Source organism: Rhyacophila brunnea, unplaced genomic scaffold, assembly GCF_057557595.1.
Source record: "Rhyacophila brunnea isolate RB1 unplaced genomic scaffold, BYU_Rbru_1.0 scaffold_3, whole genome shotgun sequence".
Taxonomy (NCBI): domain Eukaryota; kingdom Metazoa; phylum Arthropoda; class Insecta; order Trichoptera; family Rhyacophilidae; genus Rhyacophila; species Rhyacophila brunnea.
In genome coordinates this window covers 20758915-20770184 of record NW_028232965.1, presented here as the reverse complement: position 1 = coordinate 20770184, position 11270 = coordinate 20758915, and the positions used below count along the sequence as shown (strand labels likewise).

General features: G+C 34.2%; 2 non-coding genes across 2 annotated transcripts; both read right to left on the bottom strand.

Annotated features, from left to right (window-relative positions):
* Positions 1-9590: 9590 nt before the first annotated feature.
* TRNAA-AGC (transfer RNA alanine (anticodon AGC)) lies at positions 9591-9663 on the bottom strand. The gene has a single exon. It is a non-coding gene; the product is annotated as a tRNA-Ala (tRNA).
* Positions 9664-10692: 1029 nt separating this feature from the next.
* TRNAA-AGC (transfer RNA alanine (anticodon AGC)) lies at positions 10693-10765 on the bottom strand. Its single transcript has one exon. It is a non-coding gene; the product is annotated as a tRNA-Ala (tRNA).
* Between the last annotated feature and the right edge of the window lie 505 nt (positions 10766-11270).

The window sequence follows — 11270 nt, the reverse complement described above, 5'->3', positions numbered from 1 at the left end:
TCGCCCCCTAAATGATTGTCCACACAAATGTACGGACTTATAGAGAGACGTTACTATTATTTTATATTCCGTGCTATCGTAAAAGAGGGTGATTTTGATCTCTTAGTAATGTATGATCTCTGTAGAAGAAAATTATGTAGTGGAACATAATTTTGTTCATTAAATAATGTTTTTGTATACTTACCAAATTATGACTTGTCAAGATATCTAACGTTTCATCATCATCATCATCGGTACTACAACCCAGCGTGGATCTAGTCCAGCTCCAGGAAACGTCTGTACTTATGTCTATCTATAGCAAATATAATCCACCGCGTTAGCCACAGGGATGCTGTGTATTTTTCTACACAACCCAACGAACATTCCTTTTTGCTCTGTTGAAAAGGAGCGTTTGGGTGTCTTCCATCTTTGACACATGGCCTACAGTCACCTCACTTTCACGTCTGTAACGACGACACCTGTGATGTATATTGTCTTAGAATGTCTTAAATCATGTCCAGAAGGCGCGATTTGACTCTCGTGCATTCCAGGTATATATGACCTCATTGAGCGTCATCTGTGTATAGCAGGAAATTACATTATTAATTGACACACGTAAAATAATTTTCTAATGTATTGAACACCGGCATCATCATACATATTTAATTACAATAGCTATTAATAACTCAGTATTTAATGACGTGGCACTGCCAGCTCAGGTAAATTGTATTTCGCAATGATTGTATCTATCTAGTGTTCATACATACTACATTACTCAGGCAATATCGCTCTATTGGACACAATAGCCTATATTGTAGTTCAAGATTCAAACAGAGATGTGTCTCGCAGCGGACATTATAAGACGGATGGTCAGTTCTTTCTTATAGATATTTCAATCGAATCTGACAAGATAAATGTTCAACGCGACTGAATGGCTGTCGGCAGAGCCTCTCGGGAGCTAGTCGAACAATAATAGGCGATAAAGGTCTTTGCCCGAGGCCATTCGCATTCTAAGAATACGCAATTTACGCGAATTTTACGAGTAAAAATTAAATAAAACATTCTGTTGCTATTTTTGGAACATTTTTGGGAGAGGTATAAATAGCCTCATAATAATATAACGATTCGTCTTGCACTGGGCGCTATGTAATAACTTAACGACACTTATAGAAGTATCAATATTTATTAAAACACTTGGGTCAATGTATTCATGGTATACCTATGCTTTTATGAAGTATGTATACGTAACGTAGAGAACCTTTTATTATTATTTTGAATATGTGGATACGTGCCTAGGGGCGGCAGGTTATATGAAAGTATGGTGAAACAGACAAGTATGGTCAGTCAGGCTGGTAATCAATTTGTGGCAAAATTTTCATGTTAACATTATATTATATGGGTACGTTATAATGACCAGAGTAAATCCTCCGTGATGCCCTGCTTTTTTTTTATCGCGTCGCTATTTCTCGTAAGTTGTCGGCTATTATTGGCCTGTTTCATTCATTGTATGAGAAATCCGATTGCTTGCCCCTCTTTTAATTTAATACCTCTATGGTACCTGCGTATCTACTCGTCCTCATGAGGGCCTGTGAAAAGGTGAAAGATTGAAGATTTACAATTATTTTTATAATACTCTGTGATTTTATTTAAATTATACTGTCAATCAATTTTATGTTTGATTGGTTCTACAGTCCGGTGTGGATCTTGGCTTCCGCACGTAGAGGTTTCGTAACGTTTTTTTTTAAAGGAGAAATGGATGTTAGCCATTTGCTCAACCTATTCCGTCCATGCCCTGGATTCAAACATACATTGAAAAACAATATGTGAATTTTGGCCAGACCTGAGATTCCGAGATCAGAACCTCGACTTACCGAGCGAATTCGTTACCACTCGGCCATCGCGGGATATTATTATTAATCTGATTTTTTTGAAATTTATGGGTAAGTATGTTAAATATTATTTTAATTATAGATTACCTACTTACTATATACTTATGAAGCAGGCCCCTAGGACAGGATTTTTGTCGGGCCTCCCTGTCTATCGCCAAGGTTAAGGTCAGGGTGGTGCTCTAGCTAGATTCTACCTACCTACAGTAACATTTACCTAATCCTACAAGTAAATTATCATTTAAGTATCTCAATCTATCACATCAAATTGAATCGCACAACCACATGTAAAATAGCGCCACAGACGACTTTTTTCTATTGGAGTTGGAGCAAAATGGTTGTGTGTTTATCTCACTTAGCTGGTCGACCTGCCACACTTGTGGGGGCCATGACTTATATACACCTAGTAGGTACATAATTAAAATTATTATGATTATATCAATTAAATTTGCACACAGTGAACCTATACTTAAATAATGTTTTTTTCAGAACGATGAAGTTTATTACAACAATGCGCGTACTGGTAGATAGATTAGTGGTTCTTTACAAATTTACTTTATCCTAGATATGTGTGATATTTATTACATATCAATTCTCACTAGACAACCCATTTCTTTATTTGAGAAATGGCGAATTTCTCGCTTGAATGTGTATGTATATTTTACTGGGAGCACATGTCCAGCATTCGGTGGTTAGATATTTATGGTCGGCCGAGCCGCGGTACGCGAGGAGTATGAAGAATAGGGGTGGGCTGGTTGGTTGTCCGCATCGGGAATTGATTTATTGAAGTTTGTGAAATTGAATCCGCGACAGTTGGCGATCAATCTTGCGGAGGTGGAGGTCAGCCGGCGGAGAGCGCATGTGACACGAATGCCAGCCGAAGAGAGAGAGAGAGAGGTTACGTCACTTTGGCCAATTGTGCACGGTCATTATTATAGATGGCGATAATATCTGGACCAGAGAAAATTAATAAAACAATTAAGATTATCGTTATGCGAAAAGCATTTAATAGAGAATTTCAAGCCAATTATTTAAACTTAAAATACGCATATTACGCACGCATTCTCGACATCCACTTATGAGTTTTCTAAATGTGCTATTAATTTTTTGTTAATTAAACGTGTTTCTTTACCTAAATAAATATATTTTAATGCCAGTAACAGGCGCGCACAGAAGGGGGGGAGGCGATTTCGAGTCCAGACCCCCCCCGGAAAAACATATACTTACATAATTTTCGTTAATAATATAATATTCTTCATCAGGACCTCATGACTTATCAAATGATTGATTGATGATTCTGAACGGGTTGGTCCCACTCCTGAAATACCCGTGGCACTCATAAATTGACAACTTGACATTTCTATCTGGGGCATCCAATGTTTGCTTTAATATTCCGATGCAGCATTTTTGAAAGACAAGACAGCGCGGATGACACATATGGACACTATGAGGAATATATCTGGAAAAGTGCGAGGTTCGGCGATTAAAATAACGAAAATCTTGTTGGTACCTAGTATGCGAGGTAAATGTAGAAGTCAGTGGCATATAAATATTATGAATATGTTTTCAAAATGGACCCCCTAAACCATTTTTCTGTGTGCGCTCCTGGCAGTGAAATACGGAGACACCCTCAAGAGTCGAGAGTAATAGTCTGCTAATTTTTTATGCTAATTATTGTAGTCATTTTCAATATTCGTGTTTTATTTTACAGTGTTTATAGGTATATTAAATTTAATACTTACAATATTATGTAGGACATTAATCAATTCACACAGTACCTGCCTAAGCTTTTTTATGTACCTGGTAACAGTTTTATAATGACATAATGTCCTAGTGGAGTCAAATGATATTTTTAAATAATGAAAATATCATTATTTTAATTTTAAATATCGGTTATTGCATGCCGTAAAATCTGAGCTTAGTTGAAAATCTTCTGGCGGTTTTATAAATTGAAATCCCAAGAATAGTATAAAATGGCTTTGTTGAAAAGTCTCATTAAATGAAAATCGAGTTTTTAGTTTCGGAGAGACGTTTTAGAGAGGGAGAGGTATCGTCGCCGGGTTTGACCAAGCAATTTATGGGATTCCTCTTTTGTCCGGCGCCAGATAGCGCCACTTTAGTTTTTAAATCGCCCCCCATTCAATCTCCCTGCGACCCTTTCATCCATTGTAAACTACAAAGTATTGAAAGTCTCAAATCGGCCAAGAGCTCAGAACGTAACCGTTCCGCCACGTAAAGATCACATCTCGCTGGAAACGGCGAAGGAGAATCACATTCTCTGCGAGAGCAATGAAAGGAAAGTTTTATTTGAGCATTTTGCGAAGTACCTACGTGGAGCGAATTTACAATGGCATAAGGATGGTATCTAAAGTGGATCAGATTGATTTGTTGTGAGCACCTAACTGACTTCTTTATTGGATATTATTGACTGAATTGACTCATAATACGGTATCAGGTATTTTATTCATTAAACTTTTTAACTTATCGAATACTTCGATTGATATCGTCTAGCAAGAGTGTGTAGGTACAAATTATATAATCCAACGCATTGATCATGCGGTGGATTTCGGTCAATATCTCCACAGGCCCATATGAATTGAATTGAGTCATGACCATGTAAAAGTTGTGAACATTCAGTTGTAATGAATAATTGTACGATTTCATTGAGATTTTGAAGATTAAGCAATCAAATTAAACACGAATAAGTATGCGTGACCCCGTCGGCCTGCCGCAGGAGTGAGAGAAAGATAAGATCTTAGTCCCCGTGCTCTGAACTGAGGCATAATTAATTTACCCTCACCGTCTCGCAGTAAGATCTGTGCACAGCCGGACAATAGTTTGACGATGCGTGCAATAAATACTCAAAATGAGACTAAAACATCATTTTAAAATAAATGTATGGGTATTTTAGAAGGATTTTAGAAGTAAGTATATTAATCAGAAGTTAGTATTGTGATTAGTGAATCAACAGAATGATGGATGTAAAAAATCTAGTTGGAAAATATAAAATTACCCCATTTATAACATTAGTGAACTTAAAGTCTATGGAAACACTACATAGTTTATATGGGATTTGTATATTACTTGTGCGTAAAATCTACAATTTAAACATTATGAATATAATAATATTATGTAACTTCTATATTTTTCCACTCATTAAAATTAATAAACTTCACAATATTCTGGTTATTTGTATTTATTACAGTACCTATCTATTATAGATAAGCCTATGAAAATAATGTAGGTTTTTAATTTATTTTTAAATTTGCGTCGGTTTTGGTTTTGGGATTTTCCAGACTTATATTCTATTTGCAATATGAAGATAACGCTTATTTTATCCTTTAATTATTATTTGAGATAATATGAATGGAATATTTTGTTTCCTTATGTTATTAAAAATCTAAACCGCAGATACAGCAGTTTCCGTACGAGAAAACCCATACAAAGTAAGTAGGTACATAGTACAATAAATCGACGATAATTAGAGCATCCGACAGACTAAATGATAAAAAAAATCTCGTATGGATCAGGGTTCTCATATAATTAAATAATATATATAATTATCACCACCATTTACCTACTTATATCATTTATATTTTAATACCGATGTTATGTTAGTAGGTAGGTATATGTTGAATGATTAATAGGTACATACACTTTAAACTGCGAACTGCATAATAAACATAACTAACGTAAAAATATTAATGATAATGATATTCAGTAATATGTAGGTACTTAGTTTAGTCATTTCATACACAATACACGCTGAAGTATCTGTAAACCAGTGATTACCAACCTTTAGTTTTTTTGCGGTTCCCTTGAAGCCTTTTGTAAAATCTCGGGGAACTCCTACTTGGCTGACACATAATGTACGAAGTCCAAAAAGATGAATTACCTAGTTACATGACAGTTGTGTTAAACAGTAAGCAGTTGCAAGTTGCAATGCACCGCTTTTAATAATATTTAAAAAGCCTTGCTATACTATTTAGTTTAAAATGATATGTTTTACCATAGGGATAATAATATATGCAAAAAATCATTATCTTTTTCGTAGAATCAAGAATTACTCTCAAAACTTGTACCTATTATTTTCAAAATAGTACAATAAACTGTTTTTATTTTATTACCAAAAATGTTTTAAATTTTCTTTTTTCGTAAGCTTTTTCGACTTCTTGCAGAACAAGTCCAGGATTTTGCGGGTCACTGGTTGGGAATGACTTCATAAATGTGTAAAGTGAATCCATTTTTTTGTTTAGATATTTAATTTTTTGAAATGATGCGTGCATAAAACAATTTACCTCTATTCACAGTAAATTATTAAAAATCTTATTACAGATCCTTAATGCAGTGACGTCCCTAGGCAAAGTGCAGCCCCTTAGGCAAACTTCGAATGCCGTCCCTTTTTATTTTTAATTTAAAATTTATTTTCAGACAAATACCTACTCCAGGAATGGCGAACCTATGGCACGCGAGATGATTTTGCATGTCACGCGAATGTTTTATTTTTAATTTGTGTGAGTTTAGAGTGTAATACTTATAATAATTAAAATAAAAAATGTTTTTTTTTTAAGTTTTACAAATAAATATATAAGTACTTATATACTATTTAAAAAAATAATGACGACATACCCATGTGTATTTTCTTCGGTTTTTCATATTATGTTTACCAATCGATACGCAAACGGAAACGACTAAATGCATAACTGACAAATCGCATTGTATAAAAAAATGCAGGCAAATCTTTTTCAAGTATAATCATTACGTTCAATGTAAATATACAATTACATACGTCGGTCCTTAAAGGAATTGAAAATAAAAATATTCAATCAACAAGCCTTATGAAATTAACTATCGGCAGGCATACAAATCGTCACTGTTCTCGCAGAAGACATTTATTCGAAAAAATGACGTATTGAGTTAGTTATACCAAAATGTTCCTTGTTTCAAACATTACCGTCTGGAAACCTTCTTAATAAATAAACAGTCTTTATTTTAAAGTCATCCTTTTTACGATTACTTAATAAACTCACATGATACGCCATTTCAAACATTTTAACAACTTCAAAGTCAAATTACTCAAAACTAGTATTCTCCAGGTTAGTGTGCTCTCCCAGAACAGAGACGAAATATAACAACTGCTTGTTATTTTGCTTCAAGCATAATCTCTAAAAATGGAAAACCGTTCAGTGGTGGAGAATATAATATGAAAGAAGAGTGGTTTAAATGATTCCACGATTTCTTTGACTAATTTGAAAACAAGGAAACAAATCAAAGAATAAAAGATATGCCTCCGGCTAGAAATATTGTGAAAGATAGGATATCAAGAACTCAATTGTAACTTTTAAACTTTTTTATAGAATTCTAAAAAACTATTTTTTAGAAAGCTTTATAATCTGCTTGGCACAGACAGTCGAAAAAAAATAATTGGGAAATTTTGGAACGCGTACGTAAAAAGGTTCGCTAACCCTGACCTACGCGATAATTATTTAAATTCACGAACACACATTCTACTAAGAATTAGAGCATTTCCATGAAACCCGCTCTCGAAAAGCGGTGGTTTTAGGTTAGATTAAGATGAGATCTGTGGTACAACTATACTTATTCTGATGTTTTGATTATTTTTATAGCTAATAATGGTTCCATCGCAACTCATGTACCTACAGTAAATTATTATATTGTGATCCACGAATAGTACCTACAATAATATGTTATTTTTATCAAGTCGTCTTATTTAGTAGCATTCGTACTTTCATATTAGATACATATTCATAGTAGCTCCAATTCTCCACGACTCCGTATAAGTACTAATATCTGGAGATTAATGACATGTACATGAATGATGACTATTTTAATAGTTTCAACCCTGTTTCGAGATATAAAATCATGTTGTTGTGAAATAGTATTTTTATGACTCGTTATCAGCTTCATTGCGATGTGTGAATTGTGTTGATTAGCAGCGGGAATCCATGCGGAGAGGGCAGGGCGTGGGTGGGAAAGACACGAATGCTCCCACGGGTCTTACTTCCGCGGAAGGATGCGAGGATATTATTATCGTATCTGGAAAACTGGCCAAAGAAATTTGGTGTATATCCCTTTCCGAAATCATTCATTTGAGTTCACAAGTTACTCAGGTCTTTCCGACCTTCAGCGATGACTTGATTACCCTCATGATTATAAAATACCCCGAGAGTTTTAGGAATAAGCGTAGATCGATTGTAAACGATGCATGTTTTAGTATGTCAATTGCATTGCCTGACGTAGCAGATAGTGTGACGAATCAGCCGTTATGAGAAAATGGATGATTGTGTGTTTAACTTTCAATGTTCTCAACGACTCTCAAATTAGCTTAAATTTTATGGCCAATGAGATATCCTGGGACCTGGTGGCTAGCTCGGGATGTTGGTGGGACCCGGGATTCACAAAAATTAAAACTAAATTGGTATCTGTTTCATGGTAGGGTTAAATGAAACTAGTTTTATTATATTCGGTTTATATTTTTTGACTACACGTGTTAGTTACACTTTCAATGTTTTATGCACTAATTTTAGTTTCGTTATTAATAATTAAAATCGTTCACAATTATGGCCTTTCACTCTGTATCCCATTTTTCACTTCCATGCTCGATTTTTATTTGTTTTACTCTCCGAGTCGTGAGGGCCAGTGTTTTTCGTTTTTAAAACGGCGACCCTCTACTCTCTTCTTTTTCTCGACAGTCCTGCCACCCTTCCCTTACATACTCCTTATTATTAAATTCCTTTAGCTTTCGTCTCTTTTATTCGGCAAATCACATTCTTCTCTGACATAGTATTATTATAATTAGATAGATACAATTCTTACGTGCTAAATACATGCTAAACATTTTGACAGTTAATCAAGGAATAATGGACGTACACACGTACGCCCATTGTTGACTAGGTCAGGTGACATGGTTATACCTAATAACTAATTTAATCTATCGTGAGAGGCCCAATAATCATGAGTATGACACCAACTAGGTATTTCGTAGCATTTCTATAAATAAATAAATATTCCGTATACCTACCTTTTATATACCTATTATTACATCTAATCTAATGTGTTATTTATGCATTAGCGCAATGTACTTATACTTGCGGAGTAATTGAATATAACTACAACCACAGAACAGATTATTTAATATAATTCCGATAGGCTATATACCAATACACTATATTTTAATGCAGGGTTATGAATGTGTGAGTGTCTTACGAAAATGAACCACACATACATAGACGTGCAATAGTGTGTTGCAACCTTCAAATACACCCAATATTGAATGAAATTCAGTGCATAAAACGACAGCTGTTGTCAGAACGAAATACATGCGTATTCTTGACACTTATTTAAGTTTATCCCATATTCTTCCACACACGAGATCGGTTACCTGTTACTCCACATCCATTCGCTATTTCAGTTTCCATTTATTTTGAGTTCCCTGATTACAACATAATATTATGTAGATTACTAATAGGTACAAAAAATACAGTTTTTATGTAAAATCTAAAAAAATAGTTCTCTAGATACCTACTATCTACTTTCCTACTGTGTTGCAAAAATGAATACACATCAAAAAAGCAACACCACTTTAAAAGGATGTCGCTACATCTGTCAATCAGTATGAATAAATAATATTATATTCTTTATACATTCCTTGTTCACTTGAAAAAAAAAGTTTAATTAAAATAATTTAAGGAGTAAAAATATCTTTGGAGGCGCCGGGTATCGATCCCGGTACCTCTCACATGCTAAGCGAGCGCTCTACCATCTGAGCTACGCCCCCAGTTGCGTAGAAACAAGTTGAATTACATATATGACTAGTGTTTAAATCTACGAAAGTACAGTAAAAACAAAACAATGATTCGGTTGGTCGATGGTGTGCGTGCGGATGTTTACCCCTACTAGTGCTACTAATTACCTGGCAGCCGGTATACTCGTAGCGCTGACAACGGTATACGTATTCGTACGCATACAATCCACGAACCGAATCATTGTTTTTACTGTACATTATGTATCCATATAAATATCGTGTTAAAAATGATGACTGTGTAACAGTGATGCCAACCGTACTATAATTATAGTACAATACTATAATTTTGATTCCGCGAAAAATGTAAAGTACTATAATTTTACGCCAAATATACCAAAATACTATAATTTAAAAGGATTCAAGACGAAAAATGTTCCTGTACTATATATTTTCCAGAAATACTATAATTTTTACGCCTTTGTACTATAATCAGCATAGAAAAATATGGCAACAGTGCTGTGTAAACACTAATGTCGATTAGAGAGAAAAAATATTCAGACATCTGATAGGTAATTCAATATGTATGATAAAGTCAACTTTTCTCTAAAATAGGTAATATATAGGGTATACGGAATTACATCGTAAATCAAAGCAATATAATATCATTATTTTAATACTTATATAATATTGAGAGACCTGTTTCGTAATTCAAGTTATGTATGCTATTTTAAACAGCAAACATAAAAACTTACCTTGTATAATATGTGCTTTTACAATACATCGAACGGGAGCAAACGGACCTTCCAGTAATTAGTTATATTTTCATAAAATAAGACAGTGTTTTATCTTGAAAATTCCATATAAGTATACATATACTTAGTCAGTTAGTTTTTAAAAAAATAATTAACTTTATCAACTGGTGATGAAATCATTTCGTTGAGAAATAATTTGGAAATATTCATTTTTCAGTGTGCCTATTCTACGTAAGGACTTTCAAATAACAGTAACGTTGATGTATTATTTTTATTGTTTTCAAGTTTTCAGAGTAAAAAAAAAACCATTTGGAGGCGCCGGGTATCGATCCCGGTACCTCTCACATGCTAAGCGAGCGCTCTACCATCTGAGCTACGCCCCCGGTGAGCACCAAGATATCTCATATCAATTTGTAAGCAAAGATTGTGCGTTTGACCCAGTTATACGAACTGGTCAACAGGTACAACGATGTTTATAATCTAGTTACAATCTCCTTTCACTTTTATACTTGCTTGGTATCCATATCAAGTATATGTACATAGTATACATCGCAAAACTGATAATAGGTGGAGTGGAATAAGTTTTTATTACCATCATCATCTTAACATCTTACCCACTCTCGATCTACCTCTGGATGAAAACCTGACCTCGTTGCTACTTCTTTTCGTTGTTGGTTGTTTCGTGTATCTTAGTAGTTAACATTTTATCTCTATCAATAATTGATTTCAGTATATTATTGAATTCTCTTAAATTGGTTACCTAAAATTCAAATGTATTGAAAAAACGTCCTTTACTCATGAGAAAATAGTACCTATTATTGAAAAAAAAACTTATGAAACGCCTTTTTATGTAAATTGAATGTTTTAAAATTTACGATTTACAGATGT